This window comes from Anolis sagrei, chromosome 6 (genome assembly GCF_037176765.1).
Source record: "Anolis sagrei isolate rAnoSag1 chromosome 6, rAnoSag1.mat, whole genome shotgun sequence".
In the NCBI taxonomy this organism is placed as follows: Eukaryota; Metazoa; Chordata; class Lepidosauria; order Squamata; family Dactyloidae; genus Anolis; species Anolis sagrei.
In genome coordinates this window covers 101,950,991-101,967,403 of record NC_090026.1, presented here as the reverse complement: position 1 = coordinate 101,967,403, position 16,413 = coordinate 101,950,991, and the positions used below count along the sequence as shown (strand labels likewise).

The 16,413-nt window shown below is 41.6% G+C and overlaps 1 protein-coding gene across 1 annotated transcript in view; it reads right to left on the bottom strand.

Moving 5' to 3' along the window:
• CALCR (calcitonin receptor) overlaps positions 1–15,067 on the bottom strand; it is a 165,086-nt gene extending 150,019 nt beyond the window's left edge. The window contains exon 1 of the mRNA XM_060782252.2: positions 14,650–15,067. The gene's annotated coding sequence lies outside the window, so the exon portion shown is untranslated. The remainder of the gene's footprint in view (positions 1–14,649) is intronic.
• Between the last annotated feature and the right edge of the window lie 1,346 nt (positions 15,068–16,413).

Genomic DNA, 16,413 nt, shown 5'->3' with positions numbered 1-16,413 from the left:
CTTGTACATTATCCAAAGCAACCTTTTCATTCATGCTACCACAATCAACATTTCTTTCTGAAGGCAGTGGTTATCTCAAAATAAGCATCTGTGTAAACAGCCTCTGAGTAAATGTTAGGTGACAAAGATATTCTGATAAGAGAATATTATCAAAAATACATTAAATCTTTTAATCATGAATATGCTGGGCTGGGCTAATTCTTTAAAACTATCTTCAGACGTCTTGCAACTTTGACCATAAAACACATTTTAGGCCAGTCACAGGGTGCATCTACATCAGTGGTTCCCAACCTGTAGTCCCTGAATCACCAATGGTCTGCAAGAACCAAAATATGGTCTGTGGCCTCACCATTACTACACCGTTACCTCGAAACCATGTCAGTGGTCTTGAGAAAACCTTTTATAGTGCTGAGGCAACGGGGATGTTGGGAGAGGAGAGACTGACTACCCATGAAAGACAACTACTATATGTCACCTCTAGAGTATTAAATATGGTTTTTTGTGGGCGAGCAGATGCCGACTCTTGGATGGCATATGTTCTGGATCAGAAACTAGAGCTTATGTGGTCTATCTGATGCAATTTTCTGAATTAGCATCTCAAATAACCAAACTGAATCTAAAGTTGACCAATAACTGATTCATAACCCTTTTGGTACTAATGTTGGAGAAAGGTTCCTGTTCAAGTGGTCCCTCATCAAAGTGGTCCCTGGTAAAAAAAAAAAAAAAAAAAAAAGGTTGGGAACCACACTATAGAATTAATTCAGTTTGACACCACTTTAACTGTCCTGGTTCAATGCTATAGGATCAAAGAACTTGTTTTACAAGGTCTTTAGATTTCACTGTGAAGTAGTTCTGGTACCTCTCCAAATTACAACTCCCATAATTCCCTAGCATTGAGCCTTTGCACTTAAAGTGGTGTCAAACTGCACCCACAATCTTTCTGCCTAATCTACCACAAAGGTTTATTGGAGGACAGTCTTTGAACTTACTGGGGGAAAAGCAGAATATAAATGTTATATAACTCACTAACTAAAGGACAGATAAGAAGAAAATGCAATGTGACCATAATCTCCGGAATGGCAGCAGGTAGAACAGTAAAAGTAAAAACACAGGACAGTAATCCAGACTCTTCTAAATATGCATTAAAACATAGGGCTTTTGTTGATTTTTGCGGCAGATGGTTGAATTGGAATAACGTCACCCTCACTGCCAAATGAGGTCAGGGACTTTAGTCATACATCACAGCAGGGTTATCCTGAAAACATTTATTAATGTTAGAACTAATTGCAATCACCAGCTCACCACTTCATTAAGCTCACCATCTTCCAATAACTGCAATTCTATTAGGCATGGAAAGTGATAGAAATCGAGAGCTCAAACTTTTCCTCTGTTTTGGAAACTGTATATCTGATGATCTAGACTTTTTTGAAATCAAAACTGGGAACTGCTAGAAGTCTCAATTCTGTGCATTGCAGTACAAATACAGGCAGTCCCCAAGCTACAAATGAGATAGATTCTGTAGGTTTGTTCTTAAGTTGAATTTGTATGGAAGTCGGAACAGGTACAATTTTTAAGTGTAGCTCCAGCTCCAGGAATGATGGGTGGGACAGTCACAAAAAGACTCTTAAAAACCAGCTTCTTTTTCAAAAGCTTTGTTAAATGAGGTACACCTGTACATTATAATCTATGCACTAAATCCTAGCTAGAGTGTCATTCAAATTGCAACCCGATTTAGATGCAAGATAAATAATTTGATCTGTTTGCCTTTGGTTAAATACACCGCCGACTGCCCTTCATAATTTTGAATCAGAGGTGTTGTATTTGGTGGCACAGTGGGTTAAACCACTGAGCTGCTGTACTTGCTGACTGAAAGGTTAGTTTGAATCCGGGGAGCGAGGTGAGCTCCTGTTGTTAGGCCCAGCTCCTACCAAACTAACAGTTTGAAAACATGCAAATGTGAGTAGATCAATAGTAGACCCGTTCTGGCGGGAAGGTAATACTCCATGCAGTCATGCTGTCCACATGACCTTGGAGGAGTCTATGGACAACACCTGCTCTTCAGCTGAGTTGGACATGACTAGACTTAATGCCAGGGGAAACCTTTACCTTGAACTTATCTCTCTATCCACACCCACCTCCTCCTTTCTCTAAATTAAATTCTCTCAAACTGCTATTAGGAGTAGGAATTAGAGAAAAATAATACCATATTTTAAATTTTAGCACTAGATAGTAGCTTTGGGAGACTTAAATAGTTTGGAGGGCTGTGTGCAAAGCAATAATTAAACAACTCTCATCCCAAACTATTCATTCGCTTTCAGCGAAACAAAATGGGAAATGGCATGTAGAGATCTCCCTAAGATTATTCACTGTCGTGTCTAATTTGCCCATGTAATTCAGCACGATCCTTTTATGTACCTTTTTATTTTATCTATTCTGAATTCCCTGCAGACCTATGTCAATTCAGGAAATGCCATTTATTATCAAAGGAAAACATAGTGGTAATAAGGTACATTGTGTCTTTTGAAAAACTATTTCTACAACAGTGAGATATTCTTTTTGAGAGCTATCACCATGGACTGGCTGCTGGTACCAGGAGCAAGAGCAAAGTAGTGGGAAACGTCTAATTTTGCCAATCCTGTAATGGAGAATGCATTGTGATAAAGAGAGAAAAAAGCAACATAGAGGCCATGTGAACTGAACTGCAAGCATTTACAATAGCAGTAACCACCAACATGTACTTCGTTGTTTGTTTTCTGTGGACCTCACAGATATGGAAAGCACACAGATAAAACCAGAGAATGGATTCCCTCATATGCACCCATCTCAGTCTTTCATTCACTGCTTCTCTCCTGTATTTACATGGTGCAATTTGACACCACTTTAACTTCCATGGCAATATGCTATGCAATCCTGGGGGTTGTAATTTGGTGATAAGGCTTAAGATTCATAAAACTACAATTTTCATGTTTCCATAGCACTGAGAGTTATATCAGTTAAAGTGGTATCAAACAACATTAGTTGTGAAATTGTATTATGTACCCTTTGACTGTTTTCCTAACAGAGATCCCATGCCTCCTATTGAAATCTAATGGATGATCTCAGGGAAGTCACACTCTCATTCTCACAGCAAGGCAAAGGAAAGCCCTCTTTGAACAAAGCATGCCAAGATAGGGTCACCATAGGACAAAAATGACTTGAAAGCAGACACAGACAACAACAACAAACAACAACAAACAACAGTCATAGGATAGCATCCTCCATCATTCCTGAAGGCAACAGGATTCAACATGGTGTGCAACTCAACAGAATGTAATGGCAAGTATGGAGGTTGCAAGGAAAAACAGGTGCTGAATGACTGAATGATTTGTCCCACACCAACAAATGGGAAGGACATTATTGGGTTATGTGTTTTTGTTCTAGCATTGTGTGAAGGCTCTGCCTTCTCTTCTTCTTTGCTTTAGTTCCCCCTGTTTATAGGCCTTCCCAAAAGTGCAGTCACCTTTGTTGGTATTAGTTTTTGGGTGGAGCATAAAAACACCCCTTAGAGGCCAACCTTAGTTGGTCTATTCCTTTTCCCTGTTTATAGCTCTCTCGCTGGACTCCTCCCTTTTTCTACAGTCACTTGATGCTTGAGGCATTGTCTGGTAATCCTAGGCCCAAGCAATCAAAACAGGCATTCTTAGTACATGCTGCATTTAGCAGTATTTTTGTACCAACAGTCCAGAGAACATCAGAAGCTTTTGGCCAGCCTAAGCTTCACTTGAGAGAAGATCAAGACAGTTTGTAAGCAACAATTTATAATCCATTGCTTTGCACCAGAGGAAAGAGAGACTTTCAAAGACCTCAGAAAGATGACTGCAACCAGCAAGATCTCATTTTGTAATGTTTTAAGGTATCTTATGATAGTCCCGAGTGGAGTAAACCCTTTATTCATCTTGTTTCAGTAAACTCATTTGGTTATCTTTTCACCATGCCTAAAGTGCCTCTGTCTGCTAAGGGTCTTAATCTTAACAGAAGATATACAGATCTTCTGTAAAGTCAGACAATATCGTCTGGCTTTTCAGTAAGATCTTTATCATAGAACTGGAAGAGACTGCATGGGCCATCCATGCAGGAAAAGCAAAATCAGTTCTGTCATGCAGGAAAACCAAAATCAGTGTTTATAAGCCTCCATCCAAAGAAGGAGCTTCCACCACACTCTGAGGCAGAGAGTTGAACATAAGGTCAGGAAGTTCTTCCTAATGTTCAGGTGGCATCTCCTTTCCTGCAATTTGAACCTTGTTGTGACAACTTCTTGCAGGTGGCTGCTTTATTCTATCTAAACCTGGCTTTCATGAAGATTTGAAAAGGCACAAGACCTCCTCCTGAGAAAGAAAAGGTGGCAGACAATCTTACTTGTTTTGCTCAAACACAGTTCGGCCACTTAAGACACAGCAGGCTTCAACCCCAAAGAAGTTGGAAGCTTTAAGCAGCATTTGGCTGAATTAAAGGTTACATCTCTTTCTGTACTTTCTGGGTTTTTGGTGGGGAACTGACATTTCAGAAGCAAATTATTTTGAAAGCTAACTTCATTTCCCCCTTCCCCCAAACTACTTAACTGGTCATGTTCTGATAGCACAATTTAAAGCAAATGCCATTCTACACTCCTTAAAACATCCAGGTAATGATCTTGCCATAGGTGTTTCCAAATAATGAGCAGTTTGGGACTGCTAATGGACCCAAGAGTTTATGTGGATGCAGGCGTGGAAAGGTCACGAGGAGAATCTCTCACGAAACATACAGTGACCTGTACTTTAGTTTAAATATACTTGGAACATGCTTCCAGATAATTGTTTGAGTCCATTAGCAGCACTACTACAAAGCAACATGAGATGGCAACACAAGTTTGAAACTACATGTTATATGACTTGCACCTCTGTGTTGGGTTTAAAAAATAATAGTTGTGATGAACAGTTGGGTGTGCTGAATCGGGTAAGCTAGATCAGGATTGCAACAATCGTGGAAGTGAAACTTAACTTTTACCACCAATTCACTGCCAAAAATGGCACCAATTTTACCCTATCAGCTCTAGGTTTTGAGATACAGAACACAAGGCATCTATCAGTTGCCATCTGCTCACCCATAGAAAACCATATTTAAGAAACTAGAGCTAATGTTGTCTATCCAATGCAATTTTTTGAATCAGCATGCCCAAAACTCCAAAAATATATCTAAAACTCAAAACACCAAGAACGGGGAAGGGAAGGCAGTGCAATAATTTTTCTTATAAGACAAACAGCGACTTTGGGTGAGGATATTAAACATGATCATAGTATGCGGAGAAAGGAATTCCTTATCCTTCACATCCTTGTCTTTACTGAAATTAGGAGTCCTGGGGCTTTGAGTGAAATACACAGCGGTGGTAATGCACTTAATGAAACCATGTTTTGACTTTATTCATGTGGGAGAAGGTCATTTAGATCTTTCTTCCAAGACACCAAAATGTCTTGGTTCCTTTGGCATCATTGCTGGGAATCAAATAAAAGTAGGAGATGGAAACACACACAGCAACTTTTATATTATTAAGTTTTTCTGGTTTTCTTTGTGCTCATAGTGCATCCAGATGCCATACAATCAGAAAAAGCATGTTCTAAATTATTCTCAAAGGTGCCATAAAAGTATTTGTTGACAGCTAAAAAGGAAATGGCTACCTTTCAGACAACTGCTGCACTATTCCATATGTGTGCATGTATCGTTCATCATCACATCAGCATCAAATAGTTCATAAGAATTACTCTGTGATTGGGGATTTTCTCCTTGAGAAAAGAAACAGGAGTAATGCAAATCCCTTCTGCTAATAGATTGGCTGAACATCCTATCCACCTCAAGAAACTGATATAAAACCTATAGCATCTGGGATTTCATGAGAGTGGGAAAGTGGCTAGCAAAATGGAAATGGCTTTTAAGCAAGGCTTCTTATAATAAGTGGCCAATTTGTCTACATTTCTTTGCTATAATAGTTTCTTCCTCAGTCACAGAACATGCTCTGCTTCTGTTGAAGATTAAAGGTAAAGGTTTCCCCTTGATATTAAGTCTAGTGGTGTATGACTCTGGAGGGTGGTGCTCATCTCCATTTCTAAGCCGAAGAGCTGGCATTGTCTGTAGACATCTCCTAGGTCTGCATGACTGCATGGAACACTGTCACTTTCCTGTCAAAGTGGTATCAATTGATCTACTCACATTTGCATGTTTTTGAACTGCTAGGTTGGCAGAAGCTGGGGCTAACAGTGGGAGCTCACCCCGCTACCTGGATTCAAACTGCGGACCTTTCAGTCAGCAAGTTCAGCAGTTCAGTGGTTTAACCCCCTGCCCCATCAGAGGGCCCCTCTGTTGAAGACTATCACCCCTCAAAAGCTTCATTCCAGTTTTGTCTCTCCATCACCAGCAACCCTTTCACACAGCTGAATAAAATCCCACATTATCTGCTTTGAACTGGGTTATATTTCAATGTGGACTCAGATAACCCAGTTCAAAGCATATATTGTAGGATTTTCTGCCTTGATATTTTGGGTTATATGGCTGTGTGGAAGGGCCCTAAGATACTGCAAACACAAAATGGCGTGAGAATTTCAGCGCCACTGTTTATGAGCTGAGCTCTGCGCATTTGAAAAATTGGTTTTGTCCTGATAGTACATTTTGACATTTCCTTTGAAATTTGCCCAGGGATACACACCAAGTGACCACATGATTAACATTTTGGTGCCAGAAGCCAGCACTTTTGGTTTTAATCCTTATCCCTTGTTTCTGCTATTGTCTTCCAATACTGTTAGTGATTTTTAAAAAGCATTTTGTCTTGTATGCTTTTTTCATTTCACTTATAGCACATTTAAAGTTCAGAGAGAAAAACACAAAGAATAACTGTGCTTAAATGGAGATCCTTTACAGATCTGAGAATGCAGTGAGTGGTTTGAGAATCACTTAACATGATGTGGAGGCAGTGTTGAAGCAAAGCAAGTGTCTGGTCCTTGCCATTACCCCTGGTAAGAGTCCACTCCAATGCAACTGCACATAAGATTACAAAGAGATCTCAGAGTTTTCAACAAGGAATAAAGAGCAAAGGATACCAGCCTACATATTTTATCTTGAGCACTTGTTTTACTTCTTGACACCCAGCAAACCTTATTTATTCAAGTCTTCTAATCACCTTCATTCTATGGAGCCCCATTGGCACAATGGGTTAAACCAGTGTTTCTCAGCCTGGGGGTCAGGACCCCTGGGGGTGTCATGAAGGTGTGTCAGAAGGGTTGCCAAAGACCATCAGAAAACACAGTATTTTCTGTTGGTCATGGGTGTTTGGTGTGGGAAGTTTGACCCAATTCTATCTTTATTGGGGTTCAAAATGCTCTTTTATTGTAAGTGAACTATAAATCCCAGCAATTGCAACTCCCAAATGTCAAGGTCTATTTTCTACAAACCTCCACCAGTATTCACATTTGTGCATGTTGAATATTCATGGCAAGTTTGGTTCAGATCCATCATTATTTGAGTGCACAGTGCTCTCTGGATGTAGGTAAACTACAACTCAATGCCCACCAAACTCTTCCAGTATTTTCTGTAGGTCACGGGAGTTCTTTGTGCCAAGTTTGGTTCAATTCCATTGTTGGTGAGAATACTCTTTGGTTGTAGGTGAACTATAAATCCCAGCAACTACAATTCCCAAATGACAAAACCAATCCTCCCCCAACCACACTAGTATTCAAATTTGGGCATATCGGGTATTTGTGCCAAATTTGGTCCAGTGAATGAAAAGACATCCTGCTTATCAGATATTTACATGACGATTCATAACAGTAGCAAAATTACAGTTACAAAGTAGCAAAAAAATAATTTTGTAGATGGGGGTCACCACAACATGAGGAACTGTATTAAGGGGTCACAGCATTAGAAAGGTTGAGAAACACTGGGTTAAACCCTTGTGCTGACAGGATTGCTGCCCGATAGGTCAGCGGTTTGAATCCAGGAAGAGCAGATTGAGCTCCCTCTGTCATCTCCAGCTCCCCATGCGGGAACATGAGAGAAGCCTCCTACAAGGATGGTAAAACATAAAAAAGGGTGCATCTACACAGTAGAATAATGCAGCTTGACACCATATTCACCACCATGCTCAATGGAGCCCCCAGTGGCGCAGTGGATTAAACCCCTATGCCGGCAGGACTGAAGACCGACAGGTCACAGGTTTGAATCCGGGGAAAGGCAGATGAGTTCCCTCTATCAGCTCCAGCTTCTCATACAGGGACATGAGAGAAACCTCCCACAAGGATGATAAAAACATTAAAATCATCCGGGCGTCCCCTGGGCAACGTCCTTACAGATGGCCAATTCTCTCACACCAGAAGTGACTTGCAATTTCTTAAGTTGCTCCTGACATGAAAAAAGACCCTTCATTCTGTTTTATAACACTAACCATGCAGACTTGATGTCCAAAATATTGAGTCAGCCTTCCTTGTCCTCTGCTTCCACCCTCAACAGATTCTCTAAAATCTTGTCAGATAAAAAAAAATGTAGGTCTTGAAAACTTTCCCATGGTTTTATTTGTATTCAACAGGTCCAGAAAAAGGCATTCCTTGAATGTGGCTTTCTGGAGTCAGTGTCAACTGGTGAAAGCAGTATTATTTTCCCCTCTGGCAGGGGTAAATTATGGAAAGATACTAACAGAAGATTCTGCCAACTGGATCTGCCAGATGTTAATGTAGCAGAAAAATAAAAGTTTGGTAGTGGTACCAGAAAACTTCCTTTCTAAGGACAAACCTTAGCCGACGTGAACTGCTGAATTTATTTTCCTGGCAAGAACAGATCCATAACCGAGATAATTTATCATGCAGGACTTTCTGTTTAATACTTAAGGAGAAACTGTATATCTTAATGAATTTACCAATATGACTATAGAAGTTGTTTTGTTTTCCTCTTTGCATCATTACAAGCAAAAATGAACAATGCTTCGAAAGAAAGCAAAATGTATGACCCTAAATGCCAGGACAAATCGCATTTTGCCCATTTGGTCTTGCCCTCCCATTCCCCTTCAAAGTTTAAAAGCAAGAAGGAATTAAGTACATTTTCAGACTATTGCTTGAAATAGCTCTACTATACTTTAAAAGAATTCAGTTCCTGGCTTTGAAATGCCAAGGTGGTGTTTATTCAAGATCGCCAGCTGCAAAACGAATTTTTCAGTTAACGTGGAAGAACCAATTTGTACAGCCCATGTAAGCTGAAGTTATCAAGAGCCTATGTGGAACAATCAAACATAAAGGGAGCTTAGCATTTCCATTATGATTCAATATATGCAACAAGATTGAATTAAAAGTGCCGGTTTTACTATTAGGAGAATTCATGTGAAAGAGGAATGCCTGGCTGCAAATGAATCAGTGCTGAATACATTGGCACATGCTTTCCGTATACCAAGCCTCTACATCACACTTTGGCTACATTAAAGCAAGACAAGTTTACTCATTTCTGTGGTAGCAGGAGGGAGAGAAATATATCTAGAGTGGACAAACGCAGTTGTTAAGTCCACTGTGACCTCATTTCACTCAACTCATCTTACAGACAGCTACAAAGAGAACAAATATTTTTGGCAACAGCGCCTGGAACTATGCTACTGTTAATTGACATAAACCACAACTAGCATACACAGGATATGTAAACACATAACAAAGCACAGTCTCTAGATAGAGAAAAAAAGAGATGCTACTATCAAGTAGGGTTTCATAGTGAGAACCAGCATGGTACAGTGGTTTGGATGCAAGACGACAACTCTGGAGATCACAGTTCGAGTTTCCACGTAGCTGTGGAAACCCACTGAATGATCTTGGGCATTGTACGAGGGTTGAATAAAAAGTAATGCCTCCACATTACTTTTTATTGTCGGAATTGGTAGTACTGGTATGTGTCTGGTACTGGCAGTACTGGTATGTGTTTGGTACTGGCTTGTTCAGTAGACTCTCCTTTACGGTTCCATTTTGGTGGGAAGCCTTAGTTTTGAACGGTTGTGTTGTTAAAGTACAAAGTATGGACCCCTGTGCAGACAGCCGGTCAATGCGACTTAAGCAATGTGCAGTCATTGCATTCTTGACAGCAGAAGGTGTCACCCCAAAGGAGATTCATCAGAGAATGCAAGCTGTTTATGGTGATTGTGTTGATGTGAGTACTGTGTGTCATTGGGCAATTAAGTTTAAAAATGTTGAGGTGACACCTTCTGCTGTCAAGACTGAACATTACACAGACTGACCGTCTGTGCAGGGTTCCATACTTCGCACTTTAACAACACAACCGTTCAATGTTAAGGCTTCCTGCCAAAATGGAACTGTAGAGGAGAGTCTACTGAACAAGCCAGTACCTGCCGCATACCAGTACTGCCATCTGTTGAGGAGTTACTTCTGAGGATGCCTGCCACAGATGCAGGCAAAACGTCAGGAGAGAATGCTTCTAGAACATGGCTATACAGCCCGAAAACTGACAACAACCCAGATCTTGAGCATGTTACACTTTCAGCCTCAGAGGAAGGCAGTAACAAACCTGCTCTGAGCAAATCATACCCAGAAAATCTGTGTCCTTAAGGTTGTCATAAATCAGAAATGACTTGAAACTATAGAACAGTCATGGACAATTTTTGGCCCTCAACAGCATGGAACAGCAGGTCCAGAATGGCTCCTCGTCCATCACAATTTTGGGAGTTGAAGTCCAAAACACCCGGAGGGCTGAAGTTTGCCCATGCTTCCTATACAACTACTAACACTACCATCAATCACTGATTATCAAATGCTATCCAATGGAGTGAGTCCTTTTTTGTATTTCACATTTTTACAAGATGCCTTATGCTTACGAAGAGTACAAACTGAATCAATAAAAGGTGTTGTTAAGCATTCATTGTGACATCTGGTCTTTATCTATGTACTTGTTACAAGAGCAAAAACACCCAACAATAACCAACACTTGTTTGTGCTTTTCTTATTTTTTCTGAAACAATACACACACTTAACACAAAATCTGCTAAAATGTGGTAAAGGAATGATGTATATAGACATAAATAATTTTGGAAATCAAAATATCCAAAAGTGCTTTCACCAAGAAGCACAGGTGAAATCCCATCACCATACAGTAAAACACCCAGATGGTCAAAACTGTATTTTTTTTCAAAGATATAACATATTGTTATTTGTTAAATGCCTGGAAAAATCTCAGAAATGAAGTATTAACCCATACGCTGGTTAAATGCCCTGTGTTCTAAGGATGGAGATGGCTGCTATGGTTTATTCTGCATTCGTGTGAAAAGGGCATTTCATAAAACAAATAATTTCCTATCGCCCAAGGCATTCAATCCTTTGCAGCCAACCAGTGTAATAATTGCTATGCATCTTTATCCCAAGGGCTCTTTTTAATGGAAGAGCTCTAATTCCTTTCTCACGTGTACTATCCAAGGTTGCTACAATCTCACAGAGCATATTGAGAGCTAAGAGTTTCATCTTCTCCAGCAGCACGATATGGACAGATTACACCCTGAGACTCGGGTCGTCCCATGTTAAGATCTGCAGAGAAACCAAGTTGTTTCCAACTTGACTGGCGCACGCATGTGCAGAGAGAATCTCTAAAGGTGGATAACTCTTGGAAATCCTTCCAAAGTGACAATCAAAAGCAATATACTATTATGAAGTGAAGTCTTATAATACCTGAGCATACATTTCCACAATAGAATCCTCATGCACCACCTAACAGGGGAAACAGGACTGCATCTGCACTGTCAAATCGATACAGTTTGACACCACTTTTACTGACATGGCTCAATGCTATAGAAACTTGGGAGTTGTAGTTTGGTGTGGCCCCAGCACTCTTGGGCAGAGAAGTCAAAAGGCTTTGCAAAACTACAGCTCCCAGGATTCTGTTGACTTGAGTCCTGGCGGGTAAAGGGTGCATCTATACAATAGAATAATGCAGCCCGACACCATATTCACCACCATGCTCAATGGAGCCCCCGGTGGCACAGTGGATTAAACCCCTGTGCTGGCAGGACTGAAGACCGACAGGTCGCAGGTTCGAATACGGGAAGAGGCAGATGAGTTAGCTCCAGCTCCTCATATGGGGACATGAGAGAAGCCTCCCACAAGGATGATAAAAACATCAAAATCATCCGGGCGTCCCCTAGGCAACGTCCTTGCAAATAGCCAATTCTCTCACACCAGAAGCGACTTGCAGTTTCTCAAGTTGCTCCTGACACGACAAAAAGCAAACAAACAAACAAACCATGCTCAATAAAAGTTGAAGTATACAAGCCTTCTCTGCCAAAGAGTGCTGGTGCTTCACTAAACTGCATATCCAGGATTCCATAGCATTGTGTCATGGCAGTTAAAGTGGTGTGAAATTGCATTAACTCTACAGTGCATACACCCCAGATTTGATATAACCAAAAGCAGGAGGATGACTTGCCAGATGTACCTTGTTAAAAAATATTTAGTCAGAAACTGTCTCCTTTATAAAATTGGGGACACCCTTTATCATAAAGGGTGTCCCCAATTTGCAGGCCTGGAAGCTTGTCCCATATGTGCCTTTAAGCTGCCTGTGGTGTCCCTTTATTATAAGAGATGTCTTCTATTTAGTCTTGGAAAGATTTTCCTTTGGGTTGTTGTAGGCTGACTGGCACATACACCTGCTGTATGGCCATGTTCTGGAAGCATTCTCTCCTGACGTTTTGCCTGCATCTGTGGTAGGCATCCTCAGAGGTTGTGAGGTCTGTTGGAAACTAGTAAAATTGGGTTTATATTTCTGTGGAAAGTCCAGGGTGGGAGAAAGAACTCTTGTCTGTTGGAGGCAGGCATGTAGCCGGGGGGGGGGGAGCTCGGGGGGCTTCAGCCCCCCCCCCCCGAAATTTTCATGGTGGTTCGCGAAAAGGCCTTACTGGTGCATTATTTAAACTGTTATGTTTATTCATATCATGATCTGATCACCATACTCAATATATCCCATATGCATGGGGGTATTGGGGTAACGATACAAAAGGTTTGCTAGGCTAGACCATCTTTCACTCAGACTCAGCCCCCCCCCAAAAAAAACTCAGCCCCCCCCCCAAACCCCCCTGAAAAAAAATTCAGCCCCCTCCGAAACGAAATACTGGCTACGGGCCTGGTTGGAGGTAGGTGTGAATTTTCCTTTCATACAAGAAAATTGAAATGAATTGAAAGGAAAATCTTATAGATTGGGAACTTCAACTCCCACAATTCCTAAGTAGCTGAGGGGGGAAAGGAAGGGGCCTGGAGGTTGTTAGGAATTGTGGGAGTTGAAGTCCAAACTACTGGAGGGCCGAAGTTTGCCCATGCCTGATATAGACTGAACAAGTTGCCTATATATATATGAAGAGAGATCATATCTAGGGTTGTAAACCCATCATAGAAATATGTAAAGGTAAAGGTTTTTCTGTGACATTAAGTCCAGTTGTGTCCGACTCTGAGAGTTGGTGCTCATCTCCATTTCTAAGCTGGCGTTGTCCATAGACACCTCCAAGATCATGCGGCCCGCATGACTGCATGGAGTGCCGTTAATGGTAGATTATTTTTTATGGATGTGGACAGCATCCCTAAAATTATATGACAAACTCCCATTTAATCAACAGAATACAAACTTTTTAACAGTCTCCCAACTTGCATGTCATGAATTTTGACTGTCCTCTTATGGCCCTTTTGAAAACCGGTCATAGGTAAATATTACATAGGAATAGGTAAGTATGAAATAGGAAGAATGAACATGGAATGGCTAGAAAATGCTGCTGGATAATTATTCTAACAGGATGACACCGGTGATTATGTTTTTAATTGGTATATATATGGTTTTTTATAATGTTGGGTTGAATGTTTTAACTGTATTTTATGAATGTATAGCATCAAATTTGCTCAATTCTGTGAGCTGCCCTGAGTTGCCCTAAGGCTGAGAAAGGCAGGCTACAAATGCTGTAAATAAATAAATAAATAAATAAATAAAGGAATTATTGCTAATGTGGAATATATAGTCCTCTTAGATTTTTAAAGGGAGATGTGTGTACCGGAAGACTTCTTTTATTATCAGGTAGACCTTGGGAAAGTCACTCTCTCAGCCTCAGAGGAAGTCAATGTCAAACCCTAACAAAGCTTGCCAAGAAAAACCCTGCAACAGGGGATGCATTTACACTGTCGAATAAGTTAAGTTTGACACCACTTTCAGTACCATGGCTATGCGTCTCAGAGAAGAAAGATCCACTTAAAATTCGGTTTCTGCCTCCTGCAGAATTCTGGGATTTGTAGTTTAGGGAGGAGCCTTTAACAGCCTCACTAAACTACAAACCCCAGAATTCTGCAGGAGGCAGAAACCAGATTTTAAGTGGATTTTTTCCCCTCTAGTGTGATGTATGGAAGCATACGATTTGTAGTTTAGTGAGGCACCAGCACTCTTGGGATGAGGAGACTAAAGACTTGCAAAACTACAATTCCTTCGCCATGGCACTTAAAGAAGTCTACGCCGCAGATGCGCCCCAAAAATCCAACTCAGAAGGTGCCAGCTTGGTCCCCTTCCTCCCTCCTTGCAGCAGCTTCCAAAATGTTCCTTTCCACTTCCAAAAAAAGAAAGGAAATCTTAAAACTTGTCCTTCCTTACCTGGATCAGTCCTGGCGGGGTCGATTTGCACCGGATCCTCTGGTCTCAGGATCCCTCCAATGTCAAATAAACCGAGGTGTATTGGAGCCCTTAAATCCCACCCCAAAAAGAGACTGAGTAAGGGGGAAAACCCTACTAATCTGGGCAGAGAAGGGGCTTGGCAAGAGGGCAGGAGGCGAAGCTGAAGCCCCCTTTGAGCCAGAAAACCAGCTTGGAGGATGGATGGGAGAGACGGAGCCGCCTTCTTTCTCCTGCCCCAGCAAACAACCAAAAGAGACGTCCACTCGATCGCGCTGTTGCTGCTACTGAAGGAGAAGGAGAAGAAGAAGGACCCAAGTCAGAAAAGAGGCTGGTCGGCTCCTGGAGTCCGGTTTTAAAGGAGCCGCACGCTCTGCTTCCACCAGAGGAAAGCCAGCGCAAGAGGAGGGGCGGGTCGGAGGAGGAGGAGAAGGAGACGGGCGTCTATCTACACCAGTGTCACTCAACATGGGGGTCGGGACCTCTGAAGGGGGGGCGTGGCGTGAGGGAGGGGTCACCAAAGGCCATCAGAAAACAAATATTTGCAGAATTGGGTTGTTGTAGGTTTTTCCGGGTTATATGGCCATGTTCTAGAGGCATTTTCTCCTGACGTTTCGCCTGCATCTATGGCAAGCATCCTCAGAGGTAGTGAGATCTGTGGGAAGTAGGAAAATGGGTTTATATACCTGTGGAATGACCAGGGTGGGGCAAAGGACTCTTGTCTGCTGGAGCACCTGATGAACCAACCTGGACACATAGCAGAGCATCTGATGAACCAACCTGGACACAGCATATTATTTGAGAACACAGAAATGCTGGACCACTCTCACAACCATCATGTCAGACTACACAGAGAAGCCATTGAAATCCACAAGCATGTGGACAATTTCAACAGAAAGGAGGAAACCATGAAAATGAACAAAATCTGGCTACCAGTATTAAAAAAAACTCTAAAATTACAACAGCAAAACAACAGAGAGTAAACAATCAGACACATCTAATCACCTCTCAACAAAAGATTCCCCCAGGCACTGCCAAGCCATCAAATGCTAATTAAGGTGGTCAGTTGAAACATTCACACCTAGTTCCAGCAGAGAGTAGTAGGTTTGAAAAAGATCTTGGAGTCCTCATGGGCAACAAGTTAAACATGAGCCAACAATGTGATGTGTCAGCAAAAAAAAAAAAGCCAATGGGGTTTTGGCCTGCATCAATAGGAGTATAGTGTCTTGATCCAGGGAAGTCATGTCCAATTCTGGGCACCACAATTGAAGAGAGATATTGACAAACTTGAATATGTCCAGAGGAGTGCAACTAAAATGATCAAGGGTCTGGAGAACAAGCCCTATGAGGAGCGGCTTAAAGAGCTGGGCATGTTTAGCCTGAAGAAGAGAAGGATGAGAGGAGATATGATAAATATGTGAGAGGAAGTCACAGGGAGGAGAGAGCACGCTTGTTTTCGGCTTCCTTGGAGACTAGGATGCGGAACAATGGCTGCAAACTACAAGAAAGGAGATTCCATCTGAACATTAGGAAGAACTTCCTGATTGTGAGAGCCATTCAGCAATGGAACTCTCTGCCCCGGAGTGTGGTGGAGGCTCCCTCTATGGAGGTCTTTAAACAGAGGCTGGATGGTCATCTGTCAGGGGGTGCTTTGAATGCAATTTTCCTGCTTCTTGGCAGGGGGTTGGACTGGATGGCCCTTGAGGTCTCTTCCAACTCTATGATTCTATGATAGTCTTAGGAACT